The sequence below is a fragment of the Nycticebus coucang genome, chromosome 1 (genome assembly GCF_027406575.1).
Source record: "Nycticebus coucang isolate mNycCou1 chromosome 1, mNycCou1.pri, whole genome shotgun sequence".
Classification (NCBI taxonomy): Eukaryota; Metazoa; Chordata; class Mammalia; order Primates; family Lorisidae; genus Nycticebus; species Nycticebus coucang.
Window position 1 is genome coordinate 173,798,103 of NC_069780.1, and position 26,620 is coordinate 173,824,722.

At 40.0% G+C, this 26,620-nt stretch overlaps 1 pseudogene; it reads left to right on the forward strand.

Annotated features, from left to right (window-relative positions):
- The first annotated feature begins 22,392 nt into the window (after positions 1-22,392).
- On the forward strand, positions 22,393-25,791 carry LOC128589772 (ATP-dependent RNA helicase DHX8-like; annotated as a pseudogene).
- Positions 25,792-26,620: the final 829 nt, after the last annotated feature.

A 26,620-nucleotide genomic window follows, 5' to 3' on the forward strand; every position in this document is an offset into this window, starting at 1 on the left:
TCCTTGGACAGTGTGGCCTAAATACAGGTTCAAGATTTGGCAGCTGGATGCTGTGAAGCAGTAGAGAACTCTGGACGGGGTGCCCCCATGACCATCACAGCACCTGTGTTCAGCCATGAATTTTTACCCTAGCGTACTTGGTGCATGGAATTTGCAAATTCTAATTATTACTAAGGCTGCATGAAATGATACCTCCCTCCTTATGTTTTATCTAGGGCTCTCTTTCCTCTATTATCACTTTAAATTAGCTCTTCTTGAAGATTCCTGAGATATATATTTTGTGATGATCACAGGCTATTGTACTTTTTATTGTAGATTTACATTTTTATTGTTGGTCTTGTAAGATGTTACTTGAATTGAGTCTCAGTAATGTAAATATGCACACCTATAAGGACAAGCTTCTGTTAGGTGTACGTTATGCTTACATATTATACTTTCATAAAAGAGACTTATAACCTCCAGAGACAACACACTCAACTCACTCTTTCTTAGCTGTATATATTTTAATTGACACATAATTGTGCATATTTATAGGGTACAATATGATCTTCCAGAACATGCACAGGATATATAATGATCAAATCAGGGTAACTGGCATATCCATCACCTTAAACATGTATCATTCCTTTGTGAAAAGAACATGCGAAAACCTCTCTCTCTTCTAGCTCTTTTAACATATACAGTGCACTATTGTTAATTCTAGTCATCCTGCTATGCAGTGGACAATCACACTTATCCCTTCTATGTAATTGTAACTTTGTACCTGTTGACTAATCTATCACTATCCTTTCCTCTCCTCTATTGGTCCCATTCCTTGGTAACCATTGGTTTACTCTCGACCTCCACAAGATCAACTTTTTAATTTCACATTTGAGTAGGATCATGCTGCATTGTCTTCCTGTGCCTGGTTTATTTCATTTAACATGACATCTTCGATGTTCATTCATATTGCTTCAAATGACAGGATTTCATTCTTTCTTATGACTGAAGAATTTAATTTTTGTATACATATATATGTGTGTATAAAACTTTATCCATTCGCCCCCCTGATGCCCATTTATGTTGATGACACATGTTGACTATTGGAAATAGTGCTTCAGTAAACATGGGAGTGCAAATATCTTTTTGGCAAAGTGATTTCATTTACTTTGTGTATATACTCAGTAGTAAGATTGCTGGATAATATAATAGTTCAATCTTTCATTCTTTGAGGAAAAGTTACACTGTTTTCCATAATGATTGTGTTAATTCACATTCCCACTAGCAGTATGTAAGAGTTTTCTCATCTACACTTGTTACCTTTTGACTGTTTGGCAGTATCCTTTCCATTCTGACTTGAAGAGGTGATATCTTTCCATTGGTATCCTTTCCATTGGTATCTTTTCCATTCTTCAAGTCCATTCTGACTTGAAGAGGTGATATCTCAACACACACAATGGGTAAAGGACAACCCTTTCAATAAACGGTGTTTGGAAAACTGGACACCCACAGGCAGAAAAATGAGGTAGATCCTCAACTCTCACCATATACACAATTAAATTAACTTAAAGACTTAACTACAAGACCCCAAATTAAAAAAAACACCGGGAAAAGCTCATACTATTGGTCTAGGCGAGGTTTGGGGGGATAAAGACACCAAAAACATAAATAACAAAGCAATTATAGGCAAATAGTTCTACACCAAACCAAAAAGCTTCATCACAGCAAAGGAAACAACCAGAAAAGCAAAAAGACAACATGTAGAGTGACAGAATATATTTGCAAACTATGCATCTGATAAGGATATCCATGAGAAACTTGAGTAAACAATGACAACAAAATGTATGAGAAACTTAACTAAACAATGACAACAAAAAGGCCCGAAACAACACCATTAAAAATAGGCAAAAGACCAAAATAGATCTATCTGGGAAAAAGACTTACATCTGGGCAATATATATGTGAAAAATGTTAATATCACAAATCATCAGACAAATCTACTCTTTAAACACTTAGTGTGATTTTTAAAAAAACTTTCATCTAGCAAAAAACCTGCCTCCTTATATTTTTAATGCCTTACCTCTTCTCCTGTCATTCAAGGATTACCAGAAGACATTTAAACTTTCTTTCCCATAACCACTCTTTCTTTTAATACATATGCGGTGTGTTCATCAAGATTTGATCAGAGAATCAACACAACTAGCCAAGGTCCAGATTAGGGGATTCGTTATGGAGATAAGATTGTGCACATTTATTAATAAGTCTGTGTAAATACGTTGTTTCTGCCTCTGGTATTGGATCTGAAGTTTATATAAATTAGAACAACAGTTGGGCAGGAAAGCTAGGCATGAAATTTAGGGGAGCAGTAACAATTGGTAGTCATCTTTGTATCTGTCTAAACTCAACCATGAAGTGTTATACAAAAGAAAACAATGTCGCTCATTGTGGAGCTGCACATATTTGGGTAGGACTTTGAGAAGCAGAAGAAGGAGATCTGTCAAAAAGAGATGAAATTATGGTCTGGGTGCTGTCTCACAGCAGAAAGGTAAACAAGCATAAGGTAAACATGCATGTGAGTTGTCTGAATGTATGGTAATACACATTGCCCTTAAAAGCATAAATATGGGCTTCCCCTTGCTTATGTCATGCAGTTATAAACCAAACTTTATCTTCCGGCCAGTTTAATCCCAGAGTCACACAAGGAAGATCATTATTGGAAATATGATAGACCTTGCTCTCTTGGAATGTATACACAACAATTTTAATGAGATTTAACTTCCAATTATAGGCAAGAGTAAGTTTTTCTTGCATCTAACACGCTGTGACTATATATTATATAATATAGTATGTAACTCTCTCCCTGAAGATAGACTACAAAATCGCTTTTGAGTGATATTTATTCTTCTGTCCCTCCTTTAGCACCCTAAAGTTGAAATGTCGAGAGTTAAAGTTAGCTAACATACTGCATCTTCTACTGGATGATAAAAGGATGAAAAAGGAAAAATGCTTCATATGTACTTAAATATGCTCCTGTAAAATAATAAAGATGTACTTATAACTATTGCAACTTTTGTTTTTTCGACTCACAATGCAATTACAGTACAGTTTTTTTTTATTTTTATACCTTCTATTAATTATATATTCCTTGTCAATTACTTTCAGTAAGAAGTTATGGCATATCGTGCTGGGAATCCACACCTTCTGTATATATTCTTCATCAGCCCCAGTATTGAGCAATAACCGTATTTCTCATGGATTGTCAGGGAGCCAGGTCTATACTCCTCTTCTTTGCCTATTGATTCACAGACTTGAGGAGATGCAAGTCGCCCAGTGAAAGGCTTAACTTCTAATTAATGGGACTATTTAACCTCTTGGTAATTGCAGTTTTCAAATAGGAAAACCAAAAGAGTCTAATGTTGTTGGGATGGAAATCAGGATTGCACTAGTGGATCAACAGCATTAATGCCCATGGGAACCATTTTTTTTTCTGGATCATTGGAACTGTGCATCGTGACTACTGGAGAAACACTGCTGTGCTGTGCACTGCAGTGTGGCTATCCCGGCCTGCCACGTGCTGTCCCCATCGCAAATTCAGCTGGCGCTATAATTGATCCTTCCAAAGGCAATTCCAATCTTTTCTCCAGCCACGGCTTGTGGTGTTAGGAAAGATAAGGCCTGTGATTTGTGAACATTAGTCTATTGTTACACTTACACAATTAATGCTTGGTCAGAAAAAATGTTAAAAAGAATATTGTAATGGGAAATAGACATAGTCTATGATGTTTTATAGATCATGGAAGTATGCATGAGTTGCCATAAATCCACCCATTATAAATTTGCTAGTTAGTGCTTTTTAGTAAATTTATAACATTATGTAGCAATCAGCACATCATAATCAGAGAGCATTTCTGTCACCTTAAAAAGTCCCTTGTGTTTTCTGTAGTCAGTTCTCACCTACGTACCCAGCGCTAGCATCCAGTGGTCTTTCCTCTGTGGTGATTTGCCTTTTCTAGAAATTTATATAAACAGAATCCTGCAATATGTAACCTTGCGTTCTAGCTTTTCTTAGTCAGCATACTTTTTTGAGAATGTCGCATCGTGGATCAGAAGTCTGTTCCTTCTAAGTCCTGCGCATATAACCAAACTTTGCACGTACATTCACTGGTTGATGGATGCTTTGGTAGTTTTCAGTTTTTAGCTATAAATACTGTAGCTCTGAACATTTACATGCAAGCATTTGAACTTTTTAAAAAAATTTTGTTGGGCAAATGGTATTATTTTGATAGATCTTATTCTGAATTGGTTTAACTTTTTGAGAAACTGTAAACTGTCATCTAAGTGGAATGTATCACCTTAAATTCCACCAGAAATTCACGAGAGATCAAGGTTTTATATATCTTCATAAAAATATGGTGTTTGTCTTTTTTTTGGCCATGCTAGTGGCTCTGCAATTCATAATTATTTATTAAACAATGACATTGAGCACTACATCATGTGCTTCCTCAGCATTTTTATTCTTTTGTGGTCTGCTAATATTTCGCTTTTATTAAAATGTTTTGTTAGTGAATTGAAAGAATTCCTTATTGACTTTGAATACAAGTCCTTTATCAGACATAAATTGCAAATAGTTTCTCACAGTCCGTGGTTTTGTTTTTCCTGCACTTACTGGTATCTTCTGAAAGATATATATTAGCAATTCCATAAAACTTTTTGAAAAATTTATCATTTTTCCCTTTCTTGATCATGATTTTGGCATAATATCTAAGAACTCTTCACTAGATCCAAGTTCAGCAATATCTCTTATTTTTTTTCCTAAAAGTTTTACATTTGTATCTTTATGATCCAATTGGACTAATATATTTGTTATGATGAAACATGTAGGCCATTTTTGTTGTACAGAAATATCTGTCTGTTAGATACACACCTTTCCTTAGACACTTTCATTCCGCATTAAATTGCTGGTTGCAGTTTGTCCGTGAGGCCAGAAGTGCAGGAGAGAAACAGGAAGTGACACCCAGGAGTTAGACCGTGGACTCTCGGATGGCGTGTCTGGCCACTTACACCTTTGGCCAGTGGTCAAGCCCAGGCTCATATTCTCCACTTGCATTTGTTGATGGTCTGCTTTGGGGTGCTTCATGTTTGTATCTTGTTGAATTGGACCACACACATTTCTCCAGAGTGGCTCAGGTCACATGATCAATTGTTGTCTGCAGTTCAAGCATTCAGTCTTTACTGAAATTCTACTGAAATTTCTACAAAAATTTGGATCTCAAAGAGTAATCCTGAAATGTGTACCATAATTCTTCAGTAACAGTCTGCCTCTATAAAACATTTCTATTTGCCACAAACATTTCAAACACCAATCCTATATGTTGGTTCACATGACCGCGTGGAAGAACAAGTTGCACAGAAGCCTGGACCCGGAGATAATTTCCTCTACACTATACTAAAGAAGTTCTGGCATTTCACTTGTATTTAATTTTTTTCCTTTTTGGATCAAAGTTTCATTCAACAAATCATTCAAATGTTAAGAGTTGTTCCCAGCCATCCAAGTTGACGCAACAAACCTAGAATCTGCTTGGTAGATTCATATGAATAAAGTTGACCTGCAACAATATCTTATTTCTTCCACCATGATTCAACATATTTAGACCCTATTAGCATGTGTGTTCTTTAGGTTTGGGCCAATAGAAATTGATAAAATCCTGCAATTTTTTTTGGTTATATATAGTAACTCTTAACCTTGTGGGTCTTGCTGAGGGTCGTATCTGTTTATAGGTGTAGGAACCATGAGAGGTGATAGGAATGTGCCCTCAGAAGCATCAGCAGCTGTGCCCTGCAAGGCAGCTTCCTCAGGGAAGACTATTACACATTCTTGAGAAAAGGGACGATCAATGTCCTCCAACAAGAGCAAGGTTGCTCTTCTGACAAAAAAAAAAAAAAAAAAGTCCAGAGAATTTAGAGGTTAAAAATTTAGGATTTATTAGATTCTTCCCATGTAGTCCCATCCATACAGGAAGCAGAAGAGGAAGCTAGAAAGTGGATGAGGAGGAATGCATATTCAGAAATACACTGGCGAAGCGCAGAGGGAATAACAAATCCGGAAAATAAAGAGCTTCAAAGGGGAGAGCGTGTGTGACCAAGTTGCATGTGCTTAGAGACAAGAAAGCTGAGCACTACATTCCTGGGGTCCTTTTCCATTGTAAAGCTTTCCGGTCCTCCCACCTTGTTGATTAGCACAATCATTCTCCTCTAAATGTTCTTCAATTCTCTGTGGCCTTCCTAAATCATGGCATGAAGTATTAAATGCAGCTTCATGTCATTGTACATCATTGTATATGACATACATTGCATAAGGGGAGAAGACCATTAGCAGAGAGATCCGAAGCAAGACACACAAACTCCTGAGATGTTGCTCACTTACTTTTACTTGTAACAGTTCTTTGAGAAAGGTTATCTCAGAAAATACTGTCGATGTCGCTCGGCCGCCGGCCAGCAGGGACGAACACACCAACGCAGTCAGCTTTCAGCAGGTTTATTATCGGGGGTAAGCAGCTTGTCCAGGGAGAGCAGGATGGAAAAGCTCTAACCTTGTCCGGGGAGAGCAGGATGGAAAAGCCCTAACCTTGTCCGGGGAGAGCAGGATGGAAAAGCTCTCTCCTTGTTTACAGCACTCTATATTTATACTCTAGGACACTTCCTGTTGTCGGTTTCTTGACTTAGATATCTCTCCAATGAGGGCAAAGGGCACGGGCGGCAAGGTTGTTGCCAGGGCGCAGCCTGCAAGCAGGTTTCCTAAAGTACGCCTCCGCCATCCTGTTTTTGTGCCTGATCGATACATTGTATAAGGGCCCTCCACATCTCCCCCTTTTTATTTATTTATTGCGAGTTGTGACCATGCCTGTCTTAGGTTGTCCCCCTGTCCGAGTATAGTCTTACCCGTCATTGAGGGTACAGGCAGCGGTGGCCTGTCCTCTGTCTTAGGTTGATCTACATCGGGGGGGATCTTACCCGTCATTGGCTACTGGTCCAGCATGCTAATTCAGATTTGGGGGGAACCTCCTGCTTGGAGGGCGAGGAGGGCCTGCTGGACGATGACGTGGTCTCGTTGTTGTCTTTGGCGGAGGGTAAGGAGAAGTTTGATGCAAAAGACTATGGCAACTAGAAGTATAATACTTAAAGCCGTGGTGCCAGCCCAATTGCGGGCATGGGAGAGCAAACTAGTTACTTTTCCTAGAATATCGCTAGCGGTAATTACTTGCACTCCAGTGCTATTGATACTAACAATATGATTCAACATTTTGCGGGTGAGGTTTTCAAATTATGCATCCCAGCTCCCCAGAAGGTAACGGGATAGTTGCAAGGAAGCATTACGCAGGGTACCATTGGGTTCAAAAATCGTGGGGGTAACACACAAGGAACTAAACAACCAAAGGAGAGGCATCTCTCCACATCATCCACCCGCTGCTGCAAAATGTCCACTCCCTAATTGACCAACAACAGTCCAGTGTGAAGGCGTCTGGCTGCGGCAGCTCGGGTGCGCAGGGCCTCCGCAACCGAGGAGGCCCGGGTGCGCAGGGCCTCCGCAACTGAGGCGGACAATTGGTTGACAGCAGTAGTGGTGGGGACCGCGGTGGCAAGGGCTGCAGTCGCCGTGGCGGCGGTTGCGAGGGCTGTGGCCATGGCTGTGACAAGGGCCGCGATGACTCCCAAGTCGCGCTTCGATGTGGCTCCATGGGCGCGGCTTCATCGTGTGAGGGGTTCACTGGATGGGTGAGTCTTTCCGGGACCCACACCGGGGAGCTCTGGTCCTGTGGAGAAACACAAACTGCACCTCGGTTCCAGATGAGAACCGGGTCTGGGCCAGGCCATTGGCCGGTAAGGACATCCTTCCAGCGCACTTGCACTGGGGAGCTGGTTTGGCGACCAAGGCAGTGGGGTCTGCTGCTGTTTGCCCTTTGGCATCCAAAGTTAAAAAATTAAAAATGAAGAAGATTGTGTTGAATGAGGACAGGCAACGAACTGCTATTCTCACTCAGACTCAAGACAGATACAACAAAAGGGGTCACGAACACCAGACAGTACACACACTTAACAAAACACTAACACCCGCCACTATGGTCGTGGCCAATGACCCGTGTACACAATCCCCTGCTCTGATCGCGGGCCCTCGCTTTTGTCGCAAGCTGGATCCCTTTTCCTGGATCCCTTTTCCTCCCCCGCTTTGAACGCGGGCCCTTGCTTTTGTCGCGAGCCAGATCCTTTCTCCTCCCTTGCAAGCTCTGCGGCTACCGCAGAAGTCTCCCCCACCACTTATCTACCTGGTGGGGCTACCCGGACAAACCCGGCAGGGGGGGCGGCTTACCTGTCAGCTGAAAGCAGTCTCGAGAGGGGATCCTGAAGTTCCCGGGTTTCAGCACCAGTTGTCGGTGTCGCTCGGCCGCCGGCCAGCAGGGACGAACACACCAACGCAGTCAGCTTTCAGCAGGTTTATTATCGGGGGCAAGCAGCTTGTCCAGGGAGAGCAGGATGGAAAAGCCCTAACCTTGTCCGGGGAGAGCAGGATGGAAAAGCTCTCTCCTTGTTTACAGCACTCTATATTTATACTCTAGGACACTTCCTGTTGTTGGTTTCTTGACTTAGATATCTCTCCAATGAGCGCAAAGGGCATGGGCGGCAAGGTTGTTGCCAGGGCGTAGCCTGCAAGCAGGTTTCCTAAAGTACGCCTCCGCCATCCTGTTTTTGTGCCTGATCGATACATTGTATAAGGGCCCTCCACAAATACACATAAAGTTATTTTTCAATACGAATGCTAAAATATAAACTAACACCACTATTACATTTTAGTGATTACAAAAGGGAATAAAAATTAATTTTTTATTTTTTATTTATTTATTTTTATTTTTATTAAATCATAGCTGTATATATTAATGCAATCATGGGTACAATGTGCTGGTTTTATATACAATTTGAAATATTTTCATCAAACTGGTTAACATAGCTTACATGGCATTTTATTAGTTATTGTGTTCAGACATTTATATTCTGCACTTAGTAAGTTTCACCTGTACCCTTTTGTGTAGTTGCAACACAATAATCACTCCTATAAAGTCTGACAATTAAGTTCACAAACTCATCCTAGAAAAAGTGCTAATACCTGATTGCTGAAGATCACCACAGTCATTTTCAAAGTCCGTGCCTTGGGAGGCTATGTACTCTGCCCTTCAAAGCAAATTTGGAATGTTTCTTCTGGAATGACAATCAGAACTGTCCTTGTAGGAAGGACTGACTATTAAGATTGTGAGCTTGCCACCATGCAGTTACATTAGCAGCACTGTACAAACAACTTGGTAAGGTTTCATAACCTTGGGATATCAATGTCTCACAGCTGTGTTTGTGTTGACACAGGGCAGTGTCTTGCTGAGTGATATTCAGTATTGTTTTTGTGTGCTTCTGTGTGCCAGAAGATGACAGCTTGGATCATCATATTAGCTTCCTCCTATAAGTGAGTACAGGCATTATTTTTACATTCCTGAGATACATTGTAAGAATGATGGCCTAGAGTTTACTGAAAGCTCTCAGTCTTTATTAGCCTATCACTAATGTCAAAAAATAGTCTCTTCTGCATTCACATCCTATTGCTTTAACAAACTTTGCTGGGTGTGGTAGTTTGTGCCTGTAATCCCAACTACAAAGGAAGCTAAGGAAGGAGGATCATTGGCCCCAGGAATTTGTGGCTACCATGGTCTATGGTCATGCCACTGCACTCTGAGCTGGGTGACAAAGTCAGACCCTCATCTCTAAAAACCACAAAACCAACAATAGCCACTTTTTTTTTAGATACAGAATTTCACTCTGTCACCCTAGGTAGAGCGCTGTAGTATCACAGCTCACAGCAACCTCCAGCTCTTGGGCTTAGGCAATTCTCTTCTTGGCCTCCTGAGTAGCTGGGACTATAGTCTTGAGCCACAATGCCCGGCTATTTTTTGTTGCAGTTTGGCCGGGGCTGGGTTCAAACCCACCACCTTTGGTGTATGGGGCTGGCGCCCTACTCACTGAGCCACAGGCGCTGCCTGAGAAAACCCACTTAGAATAATTAAATGTATTCCATAATTTGTTCCATTTACCTGGTTGAGTGATTTGGAATCATAACCCTCTCACACAGATTGACTGTGTACAGGTGTCATGTTCTCAGCCTATTCAGTACCTGTGATGAACGAGCGTGTATTCATACGCTTATATAATTGGTGGATCAAATTTAAGGCCAAGACCAATTATGAACTTTTAGAAACCACTCTCTCACATTAACATTGATGCTTACCACCACTCACAGTATAAAATTCGTCAGTTATAATTCTGTTCACCTTTTCTATCATTCAACTAAATGTCTTCATCTTTTGTACAAGAAAGTATTGTGAAATATATTTCTGAAGAACTCATAAGCAATTAATTTTGACCTACTCACTTACTAATCTCTTTTTCATATTGTAAAAAAGAAAGATTATAATGTTTATTTCACTATAAATGTGCTTGATAGTGGAATTAGGAAGGCTTTGCATAAAAAATACAATATGCTTTGATAATTGATTTCCTATTGAAGAAAACATAAGGAAAAGAGAAGAAATGAGCCTAAATAATATTCTTTGTAAAGTCTGTAAGAAAATAACATAGGAACAGATGAAAGTACGTGCACCAAGTCAATATATTTTACAGAAAAGAAAGAGAAGCAAAGCTTTCATCTCATTGATTTCAGGTTATATCCAAAATAAGAAACTGGAAATATTTTGGAGACTGAGGGATAACTATCTATCTATTTGTGCACTTGTCTGTATGCTCATTTGTGTGTCTGTATAATCACAATGATTATTTTATCCTAAAACATGGGGATTTAGATTAATAATTGGGGTTTATTTCTGCTAGTTGTACCTACCTTTTTTTCCATTTGAGCCTTTTTCTGTTCCAACTTCAACCACACATCAATCCTTAGTTTATCCCTTGTCAGTCTCAATTTATCATAATTGATTGGTACTGATTACTTTAGTAGGAAATTATTTAACTGTGAGTGACTGGGGACTTTGCACTTTATTGAAAAGAAAAAGCACAGGGGAAAAGAAGGAAACAAGTAGATGTCAGTAAATGTGCTCATCTGTAGGAAAAAGACCTCAGACACCATTTTGCTCCTTGAGCTGAATAAAAAGCTTATTGAGATTAAGTGGACATAATTAATAGAACACAAATTTCATATCCTTTCTTGTAAAATAAAATTAGATATGAATGCCTTCTTTGAAATTTAATAAGACATGACTATAATGTGAAATATGTACAGAAGGAATAAAATTAGTAAGATAATCATATTTTAAAACTATTCCAGAAATATTTACTTCTGAGACATATTGCTTTTGAAAGAATCAATAGAGCAGACAATGTATTATATATTTGATACGTGTGTATAATCAAAAAACATTTATAGCAATTTACATTATACTGAGAAGAATCTTTAGATACAAAGGGTCAAAATCATGTAGTCGACAATTGACAACTCAGCCAAACAACCCAGGTCTTCTCAAAAAGAGAAACCCTGTTTTGCTGCTATTGTTGGACTCTTCGACATTTCATTTCCATTCCACTTACTTTCGCTTTCCTAAAAATCTGACAAAATATTCATAATTCTAGTAACAACATTAATGCACTGGCTATTGAAAGTCATTAGCAAATAGATAATTCCTTTATAAAAAATATTTGCACAAAAATTGAAATAAAGCTAATTTTTAACAATATAGTAGGAAGATAAAATTTAAAATAAAAACACAGGTGAATTGAATATGCCCACATCTTATATCTGTTCCTATTATTAGGAACAACCGATACAAACAAATTGAATATATTCCCATTCAAAATTATCTATGATATTAGTTTATAGTAATTTGTATGAAAATGTAATTAAAATACCAGATTTGGGGGGAGAAGTTAACGTGTCTAATTGTGATTATATGTAAGTTCATGAAGCACAACTTGCATTCTTGTTACATTGCCAAGAAACTATCAACCTCGTAAGCTTGCATTACTTGGGATCCAAATCATGTTGTTAAAACTTGATAACAGAAAGAAGCCAAATAGTCACAAAAGATGAAACCTACATTAGGCAAAGGAGGAAGGCCAATTTGAGGATTGTTTTCATACATGACTCAAGCATTTCCATATCTTCATATTCTATGTTTATAATTATATCTAAACCACATCTTATTTGTTCTTTTACATTTTATCCATCTAGTTTCTTCCTGTCTTTGTAGCTCATAGGACTAAGTCACCCTCATAATTTTTCCTTAACTACTCATTCTTTGCAGACTGCTCATTCATTCAGAATTTCTGCAAAGGATGCTGTGCTAATCTCTTGTAAATATGGAAAATGCAACCATGTTGGTATATTGTAGAAACACCATTAGACCACCAAGTTCATATGACATTCAATATGGTTACATATAAGTTATGAATACAGTCACACCCTGCCACACCAGGATTATATATATAGATCTACTGGGTATATACCATGCAAAAAATTACACAAAGAGCAATATTAACACTAAATAAGGAAATAAATTAAGAGTAGAAGGTATTAGAACTGAAAGTCCTGGCAGTTTTGTATTCACGAGCAACCCTGGTGTGCTTTCCCAGCATCATCATTCACCAGAATCTGTCACTGTGGCATTTTGATGAAGGTTGTCTTCATGTGATTGGTTGCTTTCATTTTTTAGACGTTAGAAACAGTCCAAGAAACAAAATAATATATCAAATGATGCAAGAGAAAATGAATTCAGGAACTTTATACATGGTATTTTGAATGATGAGGACAAACTTGCTAGAAAACAAAATTATGCTAGCTAATATATAGTCAGCTAATAAAAAAGAAATAATTCTCAAATACAAAGTGATATTTGCAAACATAAAATAATATTCATACATGCATACATTTGGTCAACTAATAGTACTTTTTATTACCTTGTCTCCTAAAATAGGATTTTATTTACCAAGGTGCACTCTTTTTTCCACACTCTATATACAGCAAAATCTGTGTTAAGCAACAAACATTGTTAATCACTGTTCAACCTGGCATGATTATTGAAGTGGCCATTGGTTTCGTAATTGTGTGCACATCTTCAACAACCTTGAGGATTTGAACTAGGTTACATATTATTGATACAAATCCAAACAATCATAATTTTAATATTTCTTTCTTGAAAGAGCGTTCTTAAAGTTACTCTTTCAAATTTTTAATTTGGATGAAGTTTTACAAGTGTATGATTCTCAGCTTCTTACACTAATTTTATTATCTGGAATAATCTTAGAGTGCATTTGAAATAAGTGAGTACTAAAGAATTAGGTGACTCTTCCGTGGTCTCTTAGTTTGTAAGGACATATATCTACTAAAAGCAAGGTTTAAAAATCTGTTTTAGCAGATATCAAGACAAATTGTACTGAAAAACTTGATTTACCCTCTTTTGAAAGTCCCATTTATACAAAAGAATCATGTTTTGTCTCTTTGGAAGTACATGGCCTGTAAGAGAGGTGATGTAAGTATCCACATTTGACTGTGATATAGACTCTGCTCTTTTCACTGAGGAAATCAAAGTGTTACACTAGCAACCCGGTTGTGCACCAGAGCAGTGCAGCCACCACGTGGAGCTCTGTTCTCTCACAGGGCACTGAACCAGCTAAAGGAAATCTCCTTCTCGCTGATCAACACTTTCAAAGACATAAGCGCATATTTTAAAGGATATTTACTACTGCATTTTCTCAAAAAAAAAAAAAATTAGAATTTGATTATTAGTGGCTTAACCAACATTATCATTAAGAATAAAATAGTAGGGTGGTGCCTGTGGCTCAGAGGGTAGGACGCAGGCCCCATATACCCAGGGTGGTGGGTTTGAACCCGGCCAGCTAAAACAGCAATGGTAACTGCAACAAAAAATAGCTGGGCATTGTGGCAGGCACCTGTAGTCCCGGCTACTTGGGAGGAGAAGTACTGTCACAAGAGGAGAAGTCTGTGAGACAAGAGAATTGCTTAAGCCCAAGAGTTGGAGGTTGCTGTGAGCTGTGATGCCATAGCACTCTACTGAGGGTGACAGAGTGAGACTTTGTCTCAAATAAATAAATAAATAAAATAGGAAAGCTATATATTATAGCATGTTTTTGCCATGGATTAATATCTGCTGACATAAAACAAAATAATACAAAACAAAAACAAACGTCAAAGAAAGCAAGCATTCAAAAAAAGCAAACTATAATTTACTTGTTAGGCATTCAGTGAAAAAAATTCAATATGTCAAACTTCTCCTTTGCTAAATAAATGTGTTTTTTAATTACTCTTTGGTAGGTTTAGTATATATATTGATAATATACTTATATGTATTTATATGTTTTATATATAATCCCACTCATACAAGCAAACTCACATACACATGTGTATGTTTAGAATTTACAGTTCCTCAATATTTATTTGAATTATCGTTTTTCCAAATAATTTTTATAAAATTCAATTGAGCATGATTTATAAGTAATCTTTCCAGCCAGTATAATTACTCATATATTCAAGGGTAGAAAGTCTAAGCGATTTTATACAACAGATTGTTTTAATAGAGATTTGTTCTGTGATGTTTGGATTTGGTTGAGGGTTGCACTTGGGTGTCTGGAGGGTCACAAGTGGCCTTGAGACCTCAGGTTCCCCACCCCTCTAAGCATTAGAGAGAAACAGTGAGAGAATGGAAAAAGACAGGGAGAGAGAGAGAGAAAGGAATTGTATTTCAACCATAAGAGTCATGGCCAGATTTAGAACCCTCAACCCAGTGGCTTAAAACAAGTCGTCATCTTTACCACTCTATGGTCTGCAGACTAGCTTCCTATCAGTTGAGTTTGGCTTGTCTCCAGCCTCTAATCTCTGGCCTTCAATGGTTCGGTTCCAAGCTGCAGAAGCAGTTCCATTTCTCTTTTTGGACCAGCAGCGACCTGGGTTGCATGGCTGGCTCCTCATATCTTATTCTAAGACACAGGTTAAGACACACCCTTCTCATGGCCCTAGCGGAAATAGGATACTGCAAGCCCAACTCTGCAAATGTATTTTAGTTGCATAATCATTTCATGCTGTTTGATGGCCTGTTGGCCAAAGCAAGTCACATCTCAAGCCCAAGTGTGAAGTGTTGTGGATATATACTTCCCCTACCTTGTGGCTGTCTTAAGGCTATGAAGGTCTTGTTCACCTATGACAGACTGGAGAACTGGGAAGAATGACTCAATCACACAACACAGAAATGTTCTAGCTTTCAGTGAGAACTGTTTGTATGCAGGAAATTTTCTTTTTTTTTCTTTGAGACAGAGTCTCACTTTGTTGCTCTCTGTACAGTGCTGTGGCATCACAGCTCACAGCAACCTCAAACTCTTGGGATCAAGCAATTCTTTTGTCTCAGCCTCCCAAGTAACTGGGACTACAGGCACCTGCCACAACACCCAGCTATTTTTAGAGACGAAGTCTCGCTCTGGCTCAGGCTGGTCTAAACCTGTGAGCTCAGGCTATCCACCCACCTTGGCCTCCCAGAGTGCTAGAATTATAGATGTGAGCCAAAAGGGCATTTTATATATTTAGTCGTTCATTCTTCAAACAGCTCTTTGTAAAAATTGCCATGGTTACTTTCTATATTGCTCATGTGGAAACTGAGAAAGAAAATGTGGTTTTCTCAGGGACAATAATTTCATTAGATACTGTTCAGGTGGTTATAAACAATTACTGTAGACTAGGTAGCTTATAAATAGTATAAATTTAATTATACTATTTAGCTTATAAATAGTATAAATTTAATTTTAACAGCTCATGGTCAGCGTGCTGGCACAATTAGTTTCTGGTTAGTGAGGGCTTTCTGGTTTATATGCCAGTGAAATCTTGTGTTCTCACGTAGTGGCAGAAGTGAGGGAGGACCCTCTGGAATCCTTTTGTTCATGAGGGCTCTACTTTTGTGACATAATCAACTACCAAATTCTCCACCTCATAATGTCATAACACTGAGGTTTAGAATTTGAAGGTAGACATTGCAAAGGGACACACACATTCAGTCTATAACAATAAAGGGCTTGAGCTTCATACCCAATTTGCCTGATTCTGCACCACTGGCACTCTGTGGACCTAGCATCTCAGTGTAAAGACAGCATGACCCTGAGCCCCTATTAGGAGACTTAGCCCTAAGCCAAGCAGTGAAGGAAAAAGACTTGATCGAGGTTGCTCTGTCAGGGAAGGGAGGAAGATGTCCTGTGGCAGAAGCTACGATCTAGGGATCTGTGTTCTTTGGTGTGTTCCTTTCCTCACAACTCGCTACACTCTGTCTGCCTTACCTTTAGTGAAAAAATGGGGCTGTGGCAGGCAGGTTGTGAGACTTTTCTCCTTTTGTGATAGCCCAGATAGAATAGATATTTTTGTGTGGTCAATGGGAACTCTTCTTGAAATGAGTAAAAGTGGACCCCATGTACTGCCCACATCCTGGTTGTAGTTACTGTTAAAACCCACCCAACATTCAAATCACACTCTTCTCCAGTCTTCCAAGGAGGTAGGACGATATTCAGATGTATAGAACTGGTGCTTACCGTCTGATCTTTCTGCACATACTGATGAATCATTTTTCTCCCATGCAGGGGGACTCAGAGTTCTAAATAGATCAGTAAGGGAAAACTGATGCACCCCGGTAATCATTCTCCAAACATTGATAATATCAACAGAAGTTACCACTCAAAAGCCTAACAATTCAGGAAAAACAGAAAAACTGCTTGCTTCATATATTCTGAGCTGTCTTGATTTATAGACCATCATGAATAATTGTGTTTCCCAAAGTGACTATCCTAAACTTTCATGATATACATGCTGATGTTTCAGATACAAACAAAAAACAATTCTTTATCACACAGACTGCTGCTCACCAACTGTGAAGACTGAGGTGTTAGCATTGAACAATTGTTTATGATGAGATCTCTTAATATTCTGGAAGTCATGTAGGATTTACAGGGAATCACAGAGAACACGTTGGTGAGTGTACCCAAGAGGCAGGTCACAAATGTTCACTTGTGTTCCTTCTAGCCAATGAGTGTATAAACATTAGATAAGTAGGTCCCAAACCTGGTAAGATATGAATGTGAATATTTATAACCAATCCCTGTAAGAATTGAATTTGTTTTAAACATTTGCTTATAAAATATTTTGAAAACAAATCTAGAATTTCTATAATGTGGATCATAACTAAATCTCAACCTAATTGTGGCATTTTACATTGTTGAAGACTGTTATTTTAAGAATTTTTTATACTTCTAAATCAGTCATGGGCATTAATTTTATCAAAATGTGTTTATATCTGTAGATAACTTCCTCATTTTTTCAGTATCTTAACTCCATAAGTAATGTATTTTAGGAAAAGAAAAGTTTCTGTAGACCACATTATGAATATATACCTCTATGCAAATATGTTTTATATCTTAAACTAAATATGTGGAATACAGTGTTTCTTTTGTTTGCTCAGAATCCTTTTCCTCTACTATAGGAAAGAATAGTCCCATTTTCTTACACTCAGATTATTATCACAATTCAGATTAACAGGGACATCTTTGGACAATCACAGAATTGTGTCCATTTAGCTATAATGATTAGTCCAGAATTAGGATGTAATCCAAGCCAGATCAATAAAAAGACAGCTAAATTGTAGATTTTTGCTGTTATTCTCATACCAAAATTGTTCAAAACACTTCAGAAAATACTATAATAACAGCATATAATATATAATATGTTATATTTAAATGAGAAATTTTCCTAGAAGGAAAATGTTCCTATAGATAAACCACTAAGTAACCAGCCGTGTTGACACTTTACCTCCACCTTGCCCAGAAAGGGTAGTAGTTTATTTTTAAAAAGTAAATATTATTAAATACACCAGGTTTTTAAAAATGCCCATTGAATAAAATCAAGCATTGATGATGGTTCCCCTGAATGGAGCATTTCTCAATAAACCCTTTGGTTGTTCCAGATTCATGATGTATTAGTAGTAACTAGATACCAGTAGTAACAGGTAATATGTGGGAAACTAACACACCATTTAAAAAGATTGTTCTTCACAATTGATGACAAACTTGTTTAAAAATCGAATACTTAGATACAACTTTTTACTTAGTAAATCATAATGTATCATGTTAGAATAATGGCATTTGTATGGCCCTCTAAACAATTTTGATCCATTCTAGAATTGAAGGATCACAGTTATATACCTCAAGATGTCTATAGTAAATAGAAATATTAAAAACTTCAAATTCCATTTTTATTACCTAGTTTCAATTTGTATTGCCAATTTCCTATGTAAGTATGTATGGTTGCTATGGTTTGGATATTTGTTCCCTCCAAACTCATGTTGAAGTTTAACTGCCATTTAAACAGTATTAAAAGGTGATACCTTTGAGAAGAGATTAGGCCATAGGAGTTCCACCCTCATCGCTGAGGTTGATGTAATTAATTATAAAAGAGTGAGTTTGGCTCAATCTTGTTCTTGCTAGTTGTTTATTTGCCTTTCTGGATGTGACCGCACAGCACAAAGGTCCTGGAAAGATGCTGGTCCCTTTACCTTAGACTACCCTGCCTCCACATATATAAGCCAATAAATTTCTTTTTCTTTTTTTACCCGAGACAGAGTCTCACTTTGTGGCCCTCGGTAGAGTGCCGTGGCATTGTAGCTCACAGCAACCTCCAACTTTTGGGCTTAAGTGATTCTCTTGCCTCAGCCTCCCAAGTAGCCGGGACTATAGGTGCCTGCCAAACACCCTGCATTTTTTTGTTGAGCCAGAGTGAGACCTTGTCTCTCAAAAAAAAAAACAATAAATTTCTACTCATTATAAATCACTCAGTCTATTACAACAGCATAACATGGACTAATAAAATGATTTAGAATTTTAAGTAACTTGATTATTTCTAAAATTAACATTAAAATAATAATTGTATAAATATATTTTATTCACTTATCATTTAACTGCTATATACATTTCTATTGACCTTTATTGTTTTAGTGATAGCAATTTGTCTTTTAGTCAATATTATATTATTTTGGTTGTTTATTTTTGTACATGTATAATTTTTGTATCATATACTGTAGTTTTGAGGATATATATTTTAAACTTTCTTGACTAATAATTAGATTCCTGCAATATTTTTTTAAATGAATATAATTATTGTGTTTTTGAAGTGTTTTTAATATTTTGGGTATGAGAATAATTATTCAAGGTTTAATATGAGGTGATGAGATTCCACTATTTCCTCCCCGTAAAAGAAAAATTATGTTAAGTACACTATCTTCCTTTACTGAATTTTATTTTTTTTTAATTAATTTATTTTTTTTTTGTAGAGACAGAGTTTCACTTTATCGCCCTCGGTAGAGTGCCGTGGCGTCACACAGCTCACAGCAACCTCCAACTCCTGGGCTTAGGCGATTCTCCTGCCTCAGCCTCCGGAGTAGCTGGGACTACAGGCGCCCGCCACAACGCCTGGCTATTTTTTTTTTGTTGCAGTTTGGCCGGGGCTGGGTTTGGACCCGCCACCCTCGGTATATGGGGCCGACGCCCTACTCACTGAGCCACAGGCACCGCCCCCTTTACTGAATTTTAAAGGATAAGGTAAAATAACGTAAAACAAATTTCACAAATTTATGATCTTGGAAGATGCCTGCTCAAAAATGGGTTAATTTGACTTTACAGAATCATCTCACTTTCAAATTAATGCAAGGTACAGAAACACACGTACACACTCACATATTCTCTTTGGCCCTATTTCAGTTGTAAATGGAGAAAACATTACTTATATTTAACAGTTGTTTAATACATTTGAACTTTATTTTGCTACTACAAAGGGGTCTTTCCAGAAAACTTACCATTGTTTTCTTATTTCTGCTCCTATATAGCCCCTGTGCGACTGATTTTCTCTACTGACCACATCCTTTCAAATCACATTTAACAGGTCACTTACACATCATCTGTAATATTTATCAATTTTAATGAAATTTTGCTGTGCCTTAGTCATGATAAGTAATAACTAGGTAACTAGTCATTCATGTAATAACTAGGTAACTATATTGAATAATCTTTTGTTTAATATAAGAAAATATTTTATTTCTCAATAAAGACTAATTAAATTTAGAATATGTTAAGTAACATAAGTCTCAATGAAGTGACGTGTTTTAAGATTGGACTACAAGAACATGTTATATTTTCTGGATTATAAACTTGACTGACAAGTCACTTGAGAGATTTGTTAATAATACAGATTCCCAAAGTACAATCCAGATTTAATGAAGCTGAATCTCCAGGGACAAGGCATGGGAATTCTGTTTTTAATAAATGTCTCTGATGATTTGTATAATTAGATGATTATATTTAAAACTGAAGTTCAAGGTTAGATGTGCCTCTTGACTGATCATAATAAGTGGTGGGGGGGGAGGCTGCCTTGTCCTAATGTATTTAGTTTTTACAATAAATGAAGAATTATTGAAATATTCTTTTTGGTTAAGCTAAATGAATGGGCAATCATGTACCATAGAGAGATAACTCTGGCATCCATACAACAAATGGTGGTTGATACTAGAGCAATAAAGCTCATTAAGTCCAGTGAAATGGACTATACCATGACCATGATTGTGGTCCCTGTAACTGAAAGGAAGGCTTTCGAAGAGATGAGGAAGTAGCTTTAACCCAAACTGCTGATGAAGTATTAGAGATAAGAGTTATCTACCACATCTGCTAGTTTATCAGGGCCACCATAGCAAAAGCAGAAGTTTATCTCCTCCCATTGGCTAACATGACTTCCTTCTCCTGTGTGCACAAGACCTTTCCTCTCAGGGCCTGATGTGCCTTTTTCTGTTCAAAATTCCTGTCCTTGTAAGAACACTAGTCAGATTGTATTAGGTCACACACTAAAGGCCTCATCTGAACTTGATCACTTCTTTAAATGTACTCTATCAGGCCTAGGCTGAACAGCAGCCACACTTCTCCATGGTTTTTGGAGGGAACATGGAAAACAGGAACCTTGAGACTTCTGCAGAGACTTTAAGGAACTGACATTTGGAGTAGTTTTGCCAAAGCTTCATTTTCCTTTCATGGCTTCTCAGCTGCAGGTGCATTTTCAGAATCTGTCCCCCTCCCCCTCAGAGGTGCTTCTGCCTTGCCCCAGGATGTGAACATTGCAGGCCTTACTCCCCACCTAGTGAGGTAAGAGTGGTGTTTAACTGGGCAGTGAAACTAACGCTCTATTGTGATATGATTGCTTGGGTTTGTTCCATTGTTAAAGACAACATTAGAAGACAGGGAAGTTGTTTGCTTAGGAGGGCTGATAAAATCTGTTTCCACCTGTCCATATAAGGGGAACTCTGTCTACACAGACATAACCTATCTGGGTGGCTCTCATGCTTAGTTATCTGACTGCACCTGGTTCTTTCAGACTATGGGCACAGTGAACTTGGAGGGACAGAAAATGCTGCTCTGCTCCATTGTCAGGTGGCAGGAAACCCTGTAAGAGTCAAGTTACAACCTGAAACTAAGCAGCTCATTTGTACAAGGACATCTCATCTTGCTGAGTCAGCCATAAATAACTGCAGACATTTGTGAACTTCTGCATTTAGTGACAGTGGTTTTGGAATTTACTAGAGTATAGACTTATAGATGCATATTCTGAAAGTGAGTTTATGGACAAAGCTCAGCCCTCAAACATTCAGAAAAATTACCTGCTCCAAGAAAAAAAAAGAGAAGAGTTGCAGTATCAGTGGTGAACATTAGATCAGGAGGCCAGTTAAATACATAATTAGGCTCTTTAACCACTTCATCCTTGATTCAATTCATCCTGTGAACTGGCGGCTAACTGATCCAATCTGTGTCATTGTCTGATGAGACTTCCTTGGTAGGTGGGTTGGCAGTGGTCTCTTCCACGCCTGGCCGCTGTTTGGCTCTGGCTTCAGGACGGAGGATTCTTGGGCTTCCAGGCAGTTTTTAATTTACATGTTTTTATTTTGGGTGACTAGGAGGGTACATGTGAATAGGTTACACTACTTGCATGTGTAAGGTGAAGGCCAAAGTCCAACTTGTAGTTGCGTCCTTTACCCAGGAAGTGTGGTATGTACCCCATATTGTCCCCCAAAGGTGGGAACTCACTGAATCTCCTTCCTTGCTCCCCTCCTTGAATCTGTGTTTCTCTTGTGTGGGCCTTTAGGTGATTTACTAGTTTCAGATTAATATTGAGTATATGGGATACTTACTTTTCTATTCTGGAGTTACTTTGAGACTGGTCTCCAACGGCCCCAGGCTAGAGCAGCTCGCAGCTCAGGGAAGGAGGGAGGAGGCCAGAGTTAAGCTGAAGCCGTGGCAGTGGCTGTGGCCCTGGTCTGAGCTGTAATCAGCGGGAGCCAAGCCCCGCAGAAGAATTCGCCCAACTGGAATATTTGCCTTTGGTGTCGAAGGTTTGCAATGAGCTGGACACTCACTTGGGGATAAAAATGACAAGGATCTAGCTGAATTTGTGATCAGTCTTGCTGAGAAAAACAGCACCTTTGATATTTTTAAGGCTTGTCTGGTCAAAAGTGGTGCAGAATTCATGGATTCTCTTATTAGTAACTTTCTGCGTCTCATACAAACCATGTGGCCTCCTGCAAAACCTTCTACAGGCAAAGATCTACTTGTTAAACCAAAAAAGAAAAGCTGAAGTAACCCTTCCCAGTCCTTTGCTAACCAGATAATCCTTCTGTCCAGACCATGCTGGAGGAGGATGATGTGAGGGTTGCTGTGGACGTCCTCAAAAAACTGGAAACTTTGAAGCCTGGTGCAGTGGGCCGGGAAAAGCAAAGATGCTGAGCTCCAGAGAAGGAAGCGACAGCGGAATCAGAGTGGAGATCCGCAGCAAATCTGAGATGGAGACCGCACAGGGAGCCACGGTCCCGCTCTCCATCACGTTCCAGGACCTGGGAGAGGAACAAAGGGAAGTCAAGGTGATCCAGGACAGGGGCGCCCCAGCCAGCTGAGCTGAACTGCAGGACCTGCACCTTAGCCCTGGCCGTGTTCCTGTGGAAGCTGAGGGATGGCGGGCAGGGCCTAGGAGGCTCCAGTACCCAGAGGGGCCAGACAACTGCTGGGGAGACACCAGCACCTTAGGTCTCCCTCCCCTTGCACTTCTGGCTTAAGGGGGAACGCCAGCTTTTCCAGGCCTGGTCAATTTCGTGTAAGTTTCCTAGGCCTCAATTCCATGAATGGACTGTGTCTGCTCATGAATACTTTCATTCACCGCCCCCCAGCGGAAGGGACTGTCTTCGTTCATTAACTGAGTTCCGGCCCCAGTCCCCAAATGTAACAACTGAGTTCCCGCTGAATGTAACTTTAGAGGACCCTTGCCAGCTAAATGTAACTATTAAGTTCCAGCTAAGTAACCCCACACCACCCTGTATACCCCTGAGCCCTGAGCAAAGAGCCCTGGGAGAGGCAGAGAAAAGCAGCAAGAGCGCTGCCCACCGCACGCACCCGGCTGTCTCTGCCAGGAGCTCTGGGGCTTTTGCATTCTTTTCTTTTCTGCAAATAAATTCTGTCGTGGCCCGTGGATTCCTTCTTTAAATCACTGAGACCAAGAACCTACTGACGCGAAATTCCGGCTTCATAGATAAAGGTCCAGGAGCCGAAGTCAGAGTCGGGGCAAGGATAGGGACAAATACAGGGTGTGAACTCTGGACCAGATGGCAGCATAAACTCGGGGACCCCCTGAAGAAAAAGGCATTCCCAGGGGTAACATCACCAGCATCGTGCGGTTTGGGTGCTTCGTGCAGCTGGAAGGAGGAAAGAAGCAGTGGGAGGGTCCACAGACATCACCGAGCTCCAGCGGGAAGGCCTGTGAGGGATGAGGTGAGCCAAGGCCAGCGAGTGAAAGTGAAAGTTCTGTCCTTCACTGGGACCAAGACCAGCCTGGGCACGAAGGATGTGGGTCAAGAGACTGGAGAAGATTTAAACCCAAAGCGACAACCAAGTCTTGTCAGGGAGACCAATGAGAAGGCCTCAGTGCTGAATACGGACAGACCCAGTCTCCTCCCCTCCTCAGTACCCCTGAAGGAAAGGATGACTGGCTGGAACGCAGGTGCCACGCCCGCATCCAGATCCAGGGAAGTGGGGGATGGAACAGATGATTGCTGCCAATGTCCTTTCCAAAGAATTTCCAGACTTTGAAAAAGAGACTGGTATTCTCCCTAAGGTGGATGATGAAGAATATGAGAGGTGAAGATCGAACTGGTTGAGGAAGAACCTCTATCCCTCCATCCTTGAGAGGGCACACCAAGCCAAGCATGGACACGAGTCCCATTAAAATTATTAAGAACCTGGATGGCTCCCTCTCCCAAGCAGTGATGGTGCAGAGGGCCTTGGCTCCCATCTTCACTATCCCAGGTCGAACATGTCCAGTGGAAATACTGTACACAAAGGAATCTGAGACAGATTATTTGGATTCCAGCCTGATCACTGTCATGCAGATCTATTTAACAGAACCACCCGGTGACATCCTGGTCTTTCTGACTGGTCAGGAAGGGATTGATACAACTTGTGAGATCCTGTGATCAATTTGATCAAGAATCAAATCCCTGCGGGCGGCACCTGTGGCTCAAAGGAGTAGGGCGCAGACCCCATATGCCAGGGGTGGCGGGTTCAAACCCAGCCCTGGCCAAAAACTGCAAAAAAAAAAAAAAAAGAATCAAATCCCTGGGACCTGAAGCTCCCGAGTTAAATTATTCTCCAGTATACTCTGCTCTTCCCAGTGAGATGCAGACCTGAATCTTTGACCCAGCTCCACCAGGCAGCAGAAAGATTGTGATTGCCGACAACCCTGCAGACATCGCTGACGATAGATGGCGTCTACTATGTTGTGGACCCTGGATTTGCGAAGCAGAAAGTTTACAATTCAAAGACAGGGATCGACCAGTTCGTGGTGATACCTATTTCTCAGGTGAAGGCAAAGCAACAAGCTTGCAGAGCTGTGACAATGGGCCCAGGGAAGTGTTACAGGCTATACACAAATGTGCCTACCAGGATGAAATACAGACCACCAACGTGCCAGAAATCGGGAGAATTAACTTAGGCAGCACAGTGCTGCTCAAGGCCATGGGCGTCAATGACCTATTGTCCTTTGATTTCATGGATGCACCACCAATGGAAACATCGATCACAGCCATGGAGCAGCTGTTCACACTGGGGACCCTGGATGAGGAGGGCCTGCTCACTCGCCTGGACTGCAGGAGGGTGAGTTCCTTCTGGAGTCCATGCTGTGCAAAGTGCTGATCATCAAGTCTGTGCATCTGGGCTGCAATGAGGAAATGCTGACCATTGTGTCCATGCTGTCTGTGCAGAATGTCTCCTACAAACCTAAGGACAAAAAAGCCCTTGCTGATGAGAAGAAGGCCAAGTTTCACCAGGCTGAAGGGGACTACCTCACCCTGCTAGCTGTGTACAACTTCTGGAAGAACAAGTTCTCCATCCCAAGGTGCCGTGAGAACTTTATCCAGGCTAGTTCCCTGTGCTAGGCCCAGGACATTCTCATGCAGATGTTAGGCATAATGGACAGACACAAGGTGGTTGTCATTTCCAGTGGTAAGTCCATAGTGTGAGTGCAGAAGGCCATCTGTAGTGGGTTCTTCTGTAATGCTGCCGGGAAGGACCCACCGGATTTACCGGACACTGATTGCCCAGCAGATGGTCCACATCCACCCTTCTAGTGCTCTCTCCAACAGACAGCCAGAATAGTTGGTGTACCACGAGCTGGTGGTCACCACGATGGAATACAGGCATGAGGTGACCACCATCCACCCCCAGTGGCTTGTGGAGTTTGCCCCAGCCTTCTTCAAAGTCCCACTTCTTGCTCCCTCTCCAGCCCCTGTGCTTCAGCTTAACTTCCTGGAAGTATTTATTTTCATAAGAAAACAAACAAACAAAAAGAATAGTCTGCAGACCCATCCAGGTAAATACAAAAGATGCAAAGAAACTCCCAGGGACAAGGTGGCCGTCCGACATTCCACGACTCAAATCTTAACTCCCCTCAGTGCCGCTTAATTATTTCAAACACAGTTAGCATCATCTGACCTGATGACACTATCTGGGTTATCTCTCATCCCTGGTCTGCATCCTGTTTTGTTTGTTTTCACTCTGTTGAGGCATGTTCCTTATGTGTAGCTGGATAAAACACAGAGTCAGGTATTTCTGTACTAGCACAATCTCTGTCGCCTTGATTATGTTTCTAGAGAGAAACTAGTTTCTCAGGCAATAACATATTTCAAGATTTTTACATTTTTGTTAATTAATCCTTCCTTAAATAATTTAATTTGAATAAGTTATTTCATTCAGCTAGAAAATAGAAGACTCTCTCAAGCCAACAGCTTTTCAATACGAGTTAGTGTTACAAGTGCATGCTTACATGAGACAAGAAAATTCTAATCAAGCCGGGCATAGTGGTTCACACCTGTAATCCCAGCACTGTGGGAGGCTGCGGAGAGAGAATTGCTTGAGCTCAGGAGTTCGAGACTTGCCTGAGCAAGAGTGAGACCCCTGACTCCTAAAAATATGAAAAACCCAGCCA